Below are 15333 nucleotides of genomic sequence, written 5' to 3'. Positions count from 1 at the left end.
TAACCAATAATCGTATAAAATACAATATAAATTCTAAAATCATTACACGAGTATGTACCATATTACTACTTACAATGTTACATAGTTAAATTCACCCGCTGACCTATCTCTCCTAGAGTATCTGTGAAACATTCGATTCAGACCGACATTGCTGAGCTTTTTTGTGTATTATAATAATTGCCATAAAAATCAAAATTGCCATAAAATAATTGCCATAAAAAAATCTCCGGGGATTATGATGAGACACGTGCTACAAGTTGCGGATTTGTAAGAAAAAACGAGATTTTATTATAGAATAGTTACTGACACGTTTTACAGAAGGTTTAATCAAATAGTCTAACAACACAAAAATTGATCTTGCTTGTAATTCCCTGGTCAGTTCAAAGCAGCAGATGCAACGCACACTTCGGAGCAGTCTTGGAGGTTGTTTGGCGTAATGGCGTCGCTCCTGAACTCGCAACTTTGCTCAATTTACATTATGAATTTATGCTCGTTTCTGTGCCACCCTTCAAGCTCAAAGCTTTGAAAATCATAACATCATAGGTAGTCACTTGGTCAGTAGACAAATCAGTCTAACTTCACCTGGAAGTTGTTCATCCACCAACGTAATGTGTACAAACAGTCGCTACAACAACTTTTATTTGGTGCTCTAAGTCACAGGCAATCTTCGCCTACATTAGACACCAGTCTTTCACAATCTTAGTTGTAATATAATGATATAATCTAGTTGTACCAAATACACCTTTGTACTATGATATTGTGATGAGAAAAGAAACTTATTTATTATTATTATTTGTAAGTTCCTTAATTGTCTGCTCTTTGACAGCTCTTTGGTCTATTTGCATCTAGACTTCCATATGCGATTACCTTTAAATAGCTAAGTAGATATAATTTAAGTTTTCATTATTTTATTGGTTGCTCTTGGTAGGTATTCCGAACAAAATAAAATAAAATAAAAAATAAATTCGACGTGTTCAACACGAACTCGCAAACGATGCTTGCTTAAGTGAAGCAGTAAATCGAACGCACAGCATTGAATAAAGCTTTGTGATTGGTTCTTGTGTCACCCTGTGCGTCCACGCGCACTGTGAGACCTCATAGTAATATTTGTGAATACGGGCTGTAGGTCTTATACTTATTATTGCCTCGCAAAGATCAACATGAGCGGCGCCCGCGCAGCAATCACCCCGACACGGCCGCCCGGCCCTCGCCGCCCGCCCGGCGCTCACCGCCCAGCCCTGGCCGCGCGCCAGCGACTAATTACGGCCGTTTCGACTAATTAGGCTGGAACTTGCATATTTAGGTATTTCTCATCTCTATGCAATCAGTTATACTTACTATAGCGACCGCCAGCGACTTCGTACGCGTGGATCCCGTTTTAACCCCTTCATTTATCTTACGCGGTTTAGATTTTTTCATACAGTGTGAGTCACGTTAAAGTGTACATATGAAAATAGATGAAACTAGACCTATTTTTATCGACAAAAAAGAGGTCAAAATTTTTTTGAGATTTTTTTTTAATTTTTTATAGAATTTTTTTTCTTCCAATTACTTATTGTAAAGAAAACGTAATAACTTTTAAACTAAGCGGTATATCCTGATAAAATAAAAAAAGTAATAATGCTAAATAACAGGCGATACTAAAAAAATACATAAAATACACAAAAAATGCCAACAAATAATAAAAAATGATACTTTTTGAAAAAAATCTGCTTTTAAATTCGTGTTTTTTTGGTTATTTGATAAATTTCTCCAAAAAATGCCCCTATAACAGGTGATTTTTATTACTTTGTATTATTCTCTATCGTATTATCTTTGTAAAACCAAAAATCGCATGTCTCTATCCCTATCACAACATTTGCTATGACCGTTTGAACAAAGGCCTGCCACAACATTATTCTCCGCTACAGGTAGAGACAATTTAAATTTTAACTAAAATGCTTATTTTACTTCGAAATCTTTTGTTTTTATTTGAAATCTAACTTGTCTTTATCAAAATTACAAATCTGGAGCCATTTTCAGTTTCGTTGTTAATGAAGCGTTGAATGACGCGCCCGGAGAGGCTTAGTTTAAACGATCATTGCAAACGTTTTGATAGGGATAGAGACATGCAATTTTTGGTTTTACAAAGATAATACGATAGAGAATAATAAAAAGTAATAAAAACCACCTGTTATAGGGGCATTTTTTGGAGAAATTTATCAAATAACCAAAAAAACACGAATTTAAAAGCAGATTTTTTTCAAAAAGTATCTCATTTTATTATTTGTTAGCATTTTTTGCGTATTTTATGTATTTTTTAGTATCGCCTGTTATTTAGCATTATTACTGTTTTTATTTTATCAGGATATACCGCTTAGTTTAAAAGTTATTACGTTTTCTTTACAATAAGTAATTGGTAGAAAAAAAAATCTATAAAAAATAAAAAAAAAATCTCAAAAAAATTTTGACCTCTTTTTTGTCGATAAAAATAGGTCTATTTTCATTTATTTTCATATGTACACTTTAACGTGACTTACACTGTATAAATGTTTTTTCCCGCTAACTCCCGTTCCCGTGGGAATTTTGCAATATCCTGTTGTAACTAAGCCTTAAGTTTACTAAGGTACCTGCATGCCAAATTTCAAGCGTCTATCTTACGCGGTTTAGATTTTTTCATACAAATGTTTTTTCCCGCTAACTCCCGTTCCCGTAAGAATTTTGCAATATCGTGTTGTACCTAAGCTTTAAGTTTATTAAGGTACCTGCATGCCAAATTTCAAGTCAAGCGTCTAACTTAAGCGGTTTAGATTTTTCATACAAAAGGATTTTCCCGCTAATTCCCGTTCCCATGGGAATTCTTAAGTATACTATAACCTGTCCAGGTGTATGATAAATATTTTTACTAAGTTTCGTTAAAATCCGTCGAGTAGTTTTTGTTTCTAAAGGAACATACAGACAGACAGACAAAAAATTTACTGATTGCATTTTTGGCATCAGTATCGATTACTAATCACACCCTGATAGTTATTTTGAAAATATATTTCATGTACAGAATTGACCTCTCTACAGATTTATTATTTATTTATTTATTTATTTATTTAATTAGGACAACCAACAAGACAGACACAAATTCAAGCAAAGGGGTTTACATAAATAATTTTGTCTTAGGACTAGGTGCTATCTTAATTACAGGCTGCCACGGCATGCAAAAGTGGACTTCGACATAATGTGAAACTTAAACGTACAGCTGATTTTGACACAATATTCAATTTAATTTAATCTATTTCTATTTAGAACAATTTTAAACCTCAAATTTAACTGGCAGATCTTGGCTAAACGGACACATGTGCAAATGAGAGTTGTATTTTTTTCTTAAATTTAATTAAGAGTAATTTAATTATAAGTATAGAATAGATGACAGAACCGGCTTCATTATTATGAGGGACACATTCAACAGGCTATAAAAATTACATCTAAGTAACGTTAAGTTTTATTGCTGTGTAAATTGATATTGTGATTTCTGAACTTTGTGTCTATATCAATCTCATTGTGTAATGTACTAATTATATTGCGGACCCTCAAAATTATAGCGGAACCACTTTCTTTGTAGTGAAATGGTTTGGACGTAGATACATATTTCACATGAAATACTTAGTAGTAAAAATCTGGTGTGGTCTCGTCATTTTGACGTTTACATAACTGTTGGCGTAAGGTAAAGATCGAGACAAGTGGGTGTAGATAGATACCAAAGATTTTGGCTTTAACATTGATGGTTGTTTCCCTGGCCGTGATCCACGACACGAGGCGCGCCGCTGGCCGGCCGCCAGCGTGGGCGCAGTGCCTTCTGCCCCGCACTAGTTGAAACGTGATTGCGTAACGAGCTTAGTGAATACCAAATGTGAAATTTTTGTTACGTACCAACCTACAGCGCCGAGGATTTCAGTTTGCATTTCAAATTGTGACTAAACTTTATGTAAATTTTCATCAAACGATACTTTTGCATTTATGGAGATCTCTCCCGTATTTGACTTATAATATGAGATACTAGTACAAATTAAAAGCCATTCCTTTTTAACATTTCATCTTAAGATGTTTGTAAACTCTGTAATATGTACCTATAAGCTATAAGTACTTAATAGTACCTACTCAAGTTTACTTTTTTAACATACTCCCAAATTAGCGCCTAAACTCTATAGCAGCTGGTAAGAGTTGTCTCGTACGTACAAACAGCTTTTTGTATTGTTTTCTTTTGTAAAATGCAAGAAATCACAGAACAAGCAGTCAATGGATCCACCAACTCTCTCCCACCACAAACAACGTAGATAGCCTCGCCTGACACACGTTGAATTGATATTTCATTTTTTATTATAACAGAATCGGTAAACGTGATTAGAGGCCGGCCCGGCCTCGGAATATTGACGGCACGCGACAGCTCTACAAACAGCGCTTACGCGATGAATTATGAATGAGAGCCGGTGGCCTGGTGGCGCTTAGGAGCAGAGTACCTGGTTCGAGTCCCATCCCACCTTAACTACGCGAGTGATACCTGTTTATTAGTGTTTATAGGTGTCGATCTTCAAAGCATCTTAAACTGTGAACTTGTTTTTGTTGTGAGAGTGATAATTAGTGCATAAAAATTCTAAAATATATTTCTTTCTTTCAAGTTACGAGACGATTAATACATATGCCGTCCGACAAGCCAGATTAATGTATGTGAGCCGCACGCAAGTTCCGGGTCGCGCGGGCAGACGCGGCGCGCCGGACGCCGGGCCCCAGACGTTGGCCCACAAGACTTGTTGCTTCCTGGCAAAACGACACGGTTACACTACACCTGACCTGACCTACAGAAATAAAATTTATTATTATGCATCAAATAATATTATCACCATTGCATTCAATTATGACAATTAGTTAGAGTAGGTACATATAATTGTAAAATTTACTTTTGTCTATATTCTGCAGCACTTTCAAATAATTTCTTTTGATTTTTCCTTTACTTTAAATTTATTCGCAATATCGAACAACGGTATACCGCGTAACTGTCCTCACGTTCGAAGCACATTGTCATTATAGATTGCGTCCGATGTGGATCGTCAGCAAATGCCACAAGGCGTCATTAACATTTGCAAAAGGGCAGCGGCCGCGGAGCCTGCAGCGCCGCGCCCGGATTGCCCTTTGGTTCGCACTTCACACTATACAAGTGATTGCGTAATTCAAAACCAGAATTTATAATGTAAATAGGTACTCATATTAATCACTAACCACAATATGACTATGTACTCGTATAGTATGAGTGAGTAATTCAGGGATACAAGTGAGTAGGTCCTGTCATGGTGTACCTTGACTTCGAAAGTTAGCTTGAATCTGTGTATGGACCATGGAATGAGGAAACCCCACACGACGCCGAGACGGCTGCTTAGCTCGCAGTGCACGAACCGCTGAATGCTGCGCTACATGTCCGGATTGATCTGGGATTGACCCGGATTGATCCGCCTTTTAGAACGTGTCTTGCAACGCGATCACCCCAAAACATGCGCCATATTTGGTATAGCCGCGTTATAAATTCAGGGTCATAACAGAAGGAGGCTGACAGGCATCGCTCCATAATGCAATCTAACTCGGGTATGAATAGAGTAATCGTATTATTCAAATCCAGCTCATTAAACTGAAATGAAGAAATAACCAGTTTTACTAATAATAACAATCATAATTTCAGCTACAGGACTTCACATCTGCGAAAACATGTAAATGGTTTAGGTATAGTTTCTTAAGCAGTGGTTATTAGTCTGTTTTTGTTTCTCTGTATGTTTTCCGAACAAAATAAAATAAAATAAAAAATAGAGTTAAAAGTGCAAAGATTAAAATTGGAGAGATCGTTTAGTTATTACTTAAGAACTTAAAAATTGTTTATTTATTTATTTATTTATTTATTTATAATCTGCTTGAAGGCTTACAGAAAGTCCAACCTTTGTTAACCTTTTGTCTGGTGGCGTGGTCAGGACTTTGATAAAGTTAATTAAAACTTCTTTATCTACGCCAAGACTCTTAAACAATCTGTTAATTAATACTGAAAATGATGTAATCTCGCATAATTTGCATAAAAAACAATCGACTTATTATGATAAGTAACTACCTAGTAGCTGTAGCTAACAAGTACGAGTTGAAACTGACAGGTAAATATTTTGATTAAATGTTTATCGCATCCTATGCTACTTAATACAATGTACTGAACTGACTGACTGACTGAACGAATTTTGATAAAACTTTACAGTAAGCATTATTATTTATGCATAAGAATAACAAGGCGTTAATTTAACTATGATCTGTGACATACTGAATCTCACGCGGCTGAATCCGCGGACTAAAAGAAGTTTCTATAATGGTATAATAATCTAACGGTCTTATTCATAATAAAATGCTAATATAGGTTTAAAACCTACATTAGCTAAAACGTTTGATAGGCTTAAAACACTCTTATAAACCTCTGATAAAAAACGTTATTCATAATCGTTTATAAACCTTTGATAGCTAAAACAGAGTTTAATATTTTCTTTCCACAGACTATACAAAAAGAATGAACGAAAACAGCTTTTTTGGTGATTTAACTTGATGGACCATGTAAAATCATAGACAAATCGCAGAAAAAAAAAACAAAAAATTGGCAGCTGTGACGTTTTACTTACTGACATTGACATTTGGCACGAAAATTTAATAAAGTTTTCGGTTTTTTCGATCAACTCCCAAGTTTTATCAAACTTTTATAAAACTTGGGATTGTATGTTCTGGATTCTGTACCTCTTACCCTGTACTCTGCAATAAGCTCTTACGACGACCCGGCTAGTTACATCGGATACTAATTATGTCCATGACGAAGGAGAACAGACCGCCTAAAAGGCAACGATCAGAAAACTGGTTGGAGGAAGATAAGGTAGTACTTATTTTTAGCCTGATAAAGTGCCTACTAATTTTTGTAGCATGGTTTTATTTATGTTTGACGCCTAGTGTTTGCTTTTCAGTATTTGCTGAAAGAGTTGGTGAAAGAAAGAGTAAATGCAATCGAAAATAAAAATACAGACACTAACACGAATAAACGGAAGGTTGCGGCTTGGGCTGATTTACAAACAACGTTGGTACATCTTTTGATTTCTGCCTTCAATATAAAATTTTGCCTTTACCTGTAATTCAAAATCCTGTCATTTCTTTTTCAGGTTTAATTCAATGTGCGCTGGTATGAACCGCTCCATTACCCAGTTAAAATCGCAATGGAGCCTCATAAAAATCAGTGCGAAGAAAGACAAGACCATTGCTAGGCAGGCTCAAATTAAAACTGGCGGTGGTCCACCATTATCAGTGCCTGACGATAGGGCTGATGATATAGCATCTTGGTTGCCCAATGAATTTGTAGTCGATGTTAACAGATTTGACTCGGACTCAAATAAAAGTGAATTAATTAACATTCAAGAGGAGGAATCAACTCAAAATACGCAAGATCAGGAATTGATAAATAATGAAGAAATCCAATATGAATTGGTGGTACTTGATGAAGAAATAGAAGATACACATGCTTGTACTACTAGAGGCATATTGGAAGATAAAGAAAATAAAAAAGTAGAGGCAAAAGAAAATAAAGCAAAACCTAATTTTAAAGCACCAGCAATCAAAAAAAAAAGGAAACTGTTAAACAAAGAAGGCTTAATTGATTTAAGCAAAGTTAGGATTTCCGAAATTGCAGAAACAGAATCAAAATGCCGGATTGAACTGCATGAAGTTCAAATGGAAAACGAACGGAAGAAAGGGAGAAACTTGGATCTTGAGCATCAATTATTACAGGAAAAACTTAAATATTACACTCACATTAATAAAGAATAATAAGTCTTTTGATGTTAAAGTTTTTCAAGTACTAACAGATTCTAAATAATAAGTTAGTTCCTCCCTTACTTCTGTTTGTTTTTAATTTGTATTTTATGCAGTTCCAATCCGCATTTTGATTGTGTTTCTGCAATATATTTAGACGGCTATGAATATGTTTACTAGTCATAACTTAATAAGAGTTTGAGATTACTATTAACTAGCTGTTGCCCACGACTCCGCCTGCGTAGACTACTATTTCTGTAACCTACAGGATCTGTGCATTTTTCCAGGATAAAAAGAAGCCTATATGTTATTCGAGACTATATAATCTATCTGTTTTAGCAATTTATTTGTTTATAAGAATTGAACTGTGATTTTTAGTAAGTAAGTTTAATAATTGTACTTAAATTAGTGATATAAAGTAAATACACATATGCCTAGTCACAAACATTCGCCTTTATAATAATAGTGTAAATTATGGTTATTTTGTTTTAAATGTAGAAGGTTGATAACCTCCGAATAGAAACGTTTATACTTAAGCAATTTCTTTGTTTTAAAGAATTGAACTGTGATTTTTAATAAGTAAGTTTGTTGAAACTAATTGTACTTAAATTAGTGATATAAAGTAATTTGTTTTGAATTTTTGCAGAATAATTGCTTTTTTAAAGAGAACTACAGGTTTTGTTTTTGTGATAGTAACAAATTGGACTGAAAATTGAAATACAGGTATTTTTCAATCAAATATTCTTTTTATTTTCATTAAGATGCCAGGAACAGTATCTGAAAAATTAAAATACAACATTTTCATGAACTCAAATGACATTACATAAAAGTAAATCGTTGGAATTTATCAAAATGTATTTTAGTACCATTCAAAAATGTTGATTTATAAAATTTTGTAGTATCAACTGCGACCTACGCCTCAACAATGAAGGTCGGTTGTCGTGAACACTGTTCTCCGTCGAAAGTTGCGGAGTTACAGGGACCTGCTCCATATGTTGTTCTGAAAAATATTATGAATTTGTCAACATTTTGTCATAAAGATTTGTATTCCTTATGTACAGTCAAATTGATAACATTTACCTAACAATGTGTCATTCATATCAATGGCTATATTATGTAATACAGCCAATGCTATGATCACAGCTTTTCCATTTTGGAGGCTTACTGGTAAGCCATGGAGTAGGCATTGGAACCGCTGCTTCCACACCCCAAAACACCTTTCAACAGTGTTCCTAGTTGAGATGTGAGCATTATTGTATGCTTCTTCTTCTGGACGACTAGGCCTTAAAATAGGTGTAAATAGATATGGCAGAAGAGGGTAGCCCGAATCGCCAATAAGGCGTCCTCTAAACTGCCTATCCTCAAATCGTTGTTTTATATTGCTCTCCATAAAAATTCGACTGTCATGTGTACTGCCTCGCCATCTAGCCACTATATCCATTATTTTGAGGTCAGCATCACAGACAACCTAAAATAAAAAAAACAGTATCCTGTAGGTAATCCATCCAATAATATAGTGTTGAATGTTGCTAAAATTTAGATCATACAAAGTAAAAATTATAGACATTATTAAAACAAATCTTTCTCTGTTGTAAACTGTATAAAATCAAAATATATTTTACCTGAACATTCAGGGAATAATAGCCTTTTCTATTAATATAGTACTGGGCCATGTCACCTCCGGTTTTTTTAATTTTAATGTGGGTGCAATCTATGGCTCCTATCACCCCAGGAAAATTTTTAATTGCTCTAAATTTGGCACTAATTCTTTCCTGCTCTCCTATAGTGATAGGCATTTTGATGAAGGAATTTGCCTTATTCGCGATTGCATGCGCGACTCTGGCGCATATCCGGCTCACTGTCGGCTGACTTAGGCCATGGAGGTCACCAGCATCATCTTGTACCTGAAAATGTATGAAAATAATTATAGCAGCCACGACAAAGGGATAAAATAAAACACTTTTTTGTGCTTACCTCACGACGTCCCCAACATCTTATGGCCACTAAAACTTGCAGTTCAGGACACGTGCCACCACCTCTAGCGCTCTGAACCAGATCATCTTCCACCAAATCTATGATGGTGCGCACTGTGTCCTTATTGAACCTATATTTTATTTTAAAATTTAGGTCCCGCAAATCGAATGGGTTGCTTCGTTGGCGGTAGAGCTTTCTACGTCGCGCTGGGTCGGCATTATTGGCTAAATGCACAATTGCATTTATAGCATTCATTTTCACAAGCAAGGATCACAGCAAGGATATTTTGAATAAATAAACCAACGAAGTGACATTCATATGAAATGACATTTATAAAAGTTAGGTTAAAATAGGTTTATTAGAGCTTTAAACAAGGCCCGAGCTCTCGATAACTTATCACACAGTTATAAGAGGATTTTAGCGCTAAATGACGATTATGAATAACAATTTTTATCAAACGTTTTATAAACCTCTAATAAGCATTTGATAAAATGTGAAAAATGATTATGAATAAGACCGTAAGTAATAATTCAATTTACATACTTCAAAGCTGATTTGAATTAAATACATTATGTACTACAAACCTTACCTAAATAATTTATTACACATTGTGTCAACACTGTCAACTTTGTCATTATAAGTTAAACCGGATAAATGAAAACATTACGCATGTGTCTCTGGTGGAGCGTCTTCAAAAGGACATTGTCAGAAACCGCCTAAAAAACCGCCCAAAAACATTAACCCATCATAATTATTTTCTATTTTTTTTAATACATTAAGCACCCTTTCATTCTAATGGACACTTAAGCATTGAAAAATTAAATAAATAAGTCTTTTAACGTTTATTCTATAATACTATTACAACTTCCGGACGTTTTGGTGCGTGGCATGGTCTAAAACCTATCAAGTTCCATAATTTTTGCCGATAAAATCTGTACGAGGCATTACCGTACTTTATTGCTGGGAGTCCATGTATAGTGATGTTCCTGCGGCCATCATAGACAATAAAATATCGATTTTGAAAATAAAATAAATCGATTAAACTGCTTTGAAGACTAGATTTGCGTTAAAAGCTAAAAAGATATTGACAGTTTGACACTATTACAAGAAGATATCTAAAGTGTCCAACTGGTCGAAGGTCGTAAATAAAATAAAAATAATTAGGACCATAAACTGATATTCATGGTATCATAACTGTAAAAGTGTCAGAATCCGATGTTGAATCCAATGCCAGTTGAAGTGTGAGAAACATATATTATTTTTTTTTATGTGACAGGAGGCAAATGAGCAGACGGATCACCTGATATCAACCTAGTATAGTTGCCAGTCTCTCATAATCTATGCCAATGAGGGTTTTCGCGATTGAAAAATCCGCCAGATGGCAATACGTAGACGTGAGGTCCAAATGCTGCATGATTGGTTATTTTTGACATGACATTGACAGATATCCACCAATCATGCAGCATTTGGACCTCGCGTCTACGTATTGCCATCTCGCGGATTTTTCAATCGCGAAAACCCTCATTCATAGCACATGTATAATAATAGACCAAATGAACTGTTATAGATTGTGAAAGAGAAGATAAAGATTTTATTATTTTATTAAAATCTTGCCACGAGGTAGTTTTTCAGTAGAAACCAGGATTGGATAATCGCTACAGGCAAGTATCAGAACATTTTATAAATATTTTTAATCGATTATATCCATGTGAATCGTTTTAATAAATTGTCATTTTACTTTTTCAATTAAAACTTTTTCAATCCCTAGTCTTGTCAAACTGTCATAATGTCAACAAATTATAAATGTCACGTCAGTTGACTCAATTTCAGTCTTCTGTGCGTTTATTGTATTTTTATTTCAATGAAATAGTGCTAAAGGGTTAGTACTAAAACTGAAAGCCTTTTTTCAGAAAGAAAACCAATGTGGTGCCCTTATTATTCATGCTGTTTGAAAGTTACAAGTCAGTGATACAGAGTTGCCGACATTATAACTCCGTAGTGATACCATACCAAAGAAGAAGTTTTCCTAAACACTTGTGTTGTTTTTATATGTGATCGAATAAAAAGGATTAATTCTACTGCTCAAATGGAATAACTTATCCCAAGAGACCGAATATAAAAAAAACCTCTCCATAGAAATTATCACCATCACGAGGATGTGAATTTTTTTGAGAATTTGATATTGGTCCTGTAAGAAAAGTAGTTGTATTTCAGTAGTAGAATCAACCCTTCTTGTTTCATCAGCAAGAGTAACTATAAAAACGCCCTGTAGGTAGGTATTATTAAGCTGAAGAGTTTGTTTAGTGTCAAAGACTGTCACACAGTGTAACTTAAATTGGCATATTATGATAATGAACATAAAAACTTAAATAAATATTTATGTTAATATTTTTTCTATTTATTTATTTTCCCAAAGCTTCACAGTGACAGCTGAAACAGCAATACTGTTAACAAAACAGTAAAACTAAACTTGGAACAAACTGTTACAAATATGAGGGGTTTAATATTTTACAAATTAAAATAAAACCGCATGTTGCTTTACTTTCTCGTATAGGTAATAAATGTAATTAATGGCTAGATTATTAATGTTACTTTGTTACCCTCAATAGTGAGGAAATCTTATAAAATGGTAACCCTGATTTTTATTGTCATTCAAGTGCTCTTTCTTCGCATAGGCTTCTGTGATTTGGCCAAGGGCCACACACATTGCGATAACATTATGCGACATTGATTTGACAGCAGCGGAGTGAAGTCTTGCGACTATGCAAAATGATACCCTGTAATCGTAGCGCATACAGACATAGACGGGGCGGGGCACATAGCTCGTAGAGCTGATGGCCGCTGGGGCAGGAAAGTTCTTGAGTGGCGACCACGAGCCGAAAGACGTAGCGTGGGCAGGCCTCCCACTAGGTGGACCGACGATCTGGTGAAGGTCGCGGGAGGTGCCTGTATGCGAGCGGTGCAGGATCGGTCTTCGTGGAAATCCTTGGGGGAGGCCTTTGTCCAGCAGTGGACGTCTTTTCGGCTGAAACGAACGAACGAACGATACGTATTACCACTATTTACCAGACATTACTATTTATTGCATACTCGCCGGATTACACGTAGGAGCACGCGCGTAACAGCTTCGGCCTTGCATTATTATAAGATCTTGTTCCGCCCTTTTACGAACTTCCTCCGTGAGGATATCCCCGCCGAATTCTATGATGAACCTATCAAAAGTCATATTCTGCAATGTCAACCCACCACAAGGTGGACCGACGACCTGATAAAGGTAGCGGGAAGGCGCTGGATGCAGGCCGCTACCAACCGTGCGATGTGGAAGTCATTGGGGGAGGCCTATGTTCAGTAGTGGACGTCCTGTGGCTGAAATGATGATGATGATGAAGAAATGAATGAAAATGACAAATCTTCGAACGTGTATAATACCGTGCCAAAGTAATCATATAATTTTGGCACCTTAATAACTATTGCCGTTTTTGTTGTAAAGATCATGCAGCGCTACTTGCGGATATTATTGGAAAGAAAACTATGTGGGCTCTAGATCTGAAGCCGCTTTAACGAACACGAAGTGCTCATACAATGCGGCGTATTTTCTTCCAGTCTTTAGTCAGGACTTTAGTCGAATTAAAACCCCGGTTGAACGTGATATAGCCGCACTAGAATACGATGCTTTTTTGCATAATCGCAAGACTTCGTTCCGGTGTCGACCGAATGTTATCATGATGTATGTGGCCCAGGGGTTACCGTAGCCGCTAAGGTTTGAAACTTCTTGCTTAAAATATTGTAGTCTTTGGCATAGACTACGACGGTAGTCATGGAGATAGGAGTTTGTTATCTCGTGTCAGATGTAAATGGTGAAAAGAAAACTCATGATTCGTGTTATTTTTATGCAATATGTAGGTATTTTATAAAAGTGGAACCCCGAGTGATCTCCAAAACCCATTCTATTATTATATACGATTCGGCTTCGATATCTATAATACAATAGGAGTTTATTTCATGTGTCAGATGACAAGGGTGGAAACAACCTACGATTCATGTTGTTTATTTACGTGCAATATGTGGGCATATTGTAAAAGTGGAATGCCGAGTTGTATTTCTAAAACTTGTTCTATTATTTTATACTATTTGGCTGCGACTCGGCGTGACGACAATACAAAACATTTTTCGCGAATCGGTGTTCATACATTCACACAATACATTAGACGCCATGTTGTCATAAACGACATATTATAAAATCGCTGTGATTTAATATTCTTAATCATTAATTTTATGGCAAGTGTCCATCAGGAATCATTGTTCTTACACACAGAATCGTATTATTTCGCTTTCGGGTAGTAATATGTCAAAATTGTTGGTTCTTTAGGCGAACAATGTATGGAGAACGAACATTGTCCTTTGTAATTAATGTCTGTATCCCTGTGGAAGTTCGCGCACAAGGGGTGCCACTCGGAGTGGTTGTAAGTTGAAATTAGATTTGAGCGCGTACACACTTACAGAAGCAGCACAAGACGTCTCCAACTTTTCTCATGGCAGCTGTAGCTACGGCGTAATATCGTAGCTACGAACATACGTAGCAGCTGCTAATGCTACGAGTACACTACGCCGCCGTAGCTTTGAATGACACACTTGTATTTACCTACGTATGTATTGGTGTTTTTTTTTCATGACAAGGCATTTTATTTGACCGCAATCGCACCTTGTTAAGCGTACCTCGTATGGCTATAGAATATGCGCCACGATAAAATTTTATCGATTTTAAACGATAAGCATACCATATTTATTATATTTACTCACCAACGCTAGCCTAGTCCAGTCATTTGGTAGTTTTACCTCGAAAGTTTTCCGGGAGTAATGAAAATTGGTACTTTATAGATTTCGATGTGCTCTTTACAAATTTCAACTTTGCGACCTCGTATGGTTGCCGCTCGCGCCGCCATATTGGAAAACTTTCCAGGTAAAGCCATATTTTGTACCAAATGACTAGACTACGCGTCAAGTACCCAATTAGAGATTCAAATGACACCATCAATAATAGATTACAGTAGTCATAGTGAATTTGAAAATTATTTATAGTTACAGGTCGCATAACGAGAGTTGAGGCCATCTCGCAAGCAAAGATTGACCTGTATGTATACGTTTGTTGAGTGATCAATACCAAATAATGAAAATGAATAAACATTTTGTATTTATAAAAAATATTTATTTAATGTCAATACTGCCTCACATCACATTCTCAAATAGGTATAATAAAGTACGCAGGTATTTATTATTTACAACCATTTACAAATATCTGATGAGAGAATTTAGAACACAAGGAATATCGCTTGTCCTGCTTTTGTAATTTAAAATTAATAACTTATAATTCGTTGTTTTATACCTATTTTGATACAGAAAGTTAAAACCTTGAACTTAATAACAGTGATAAAAACAATGGACAGTGTATTGGACGAAACAGGGCACAAGCACCATCAATAAATCTTTACAATATTGCAGAACATAAGAATACACTAATGTTGT

Source organism: Ostrinia nubilalis, chromosome 9 (assembly GCF_963855985.1).
Source record: "Ostrinia nubilalis chromosome 9, ilOstNubi1.1, whole genome shotgun sequence".
Taxonomy (NCBI): domain Eukaryota; kingdom Metazoa; phylum Arthropoda; class Insecta; order Lepidoptera; family Crambidae; genus Ostrinia; species Ostrinia nubilalis.
The sequence above is the reverse complement of the archived record's forward strand: the minus strand, read 5'-3'. Positions refer to the sequence as shown.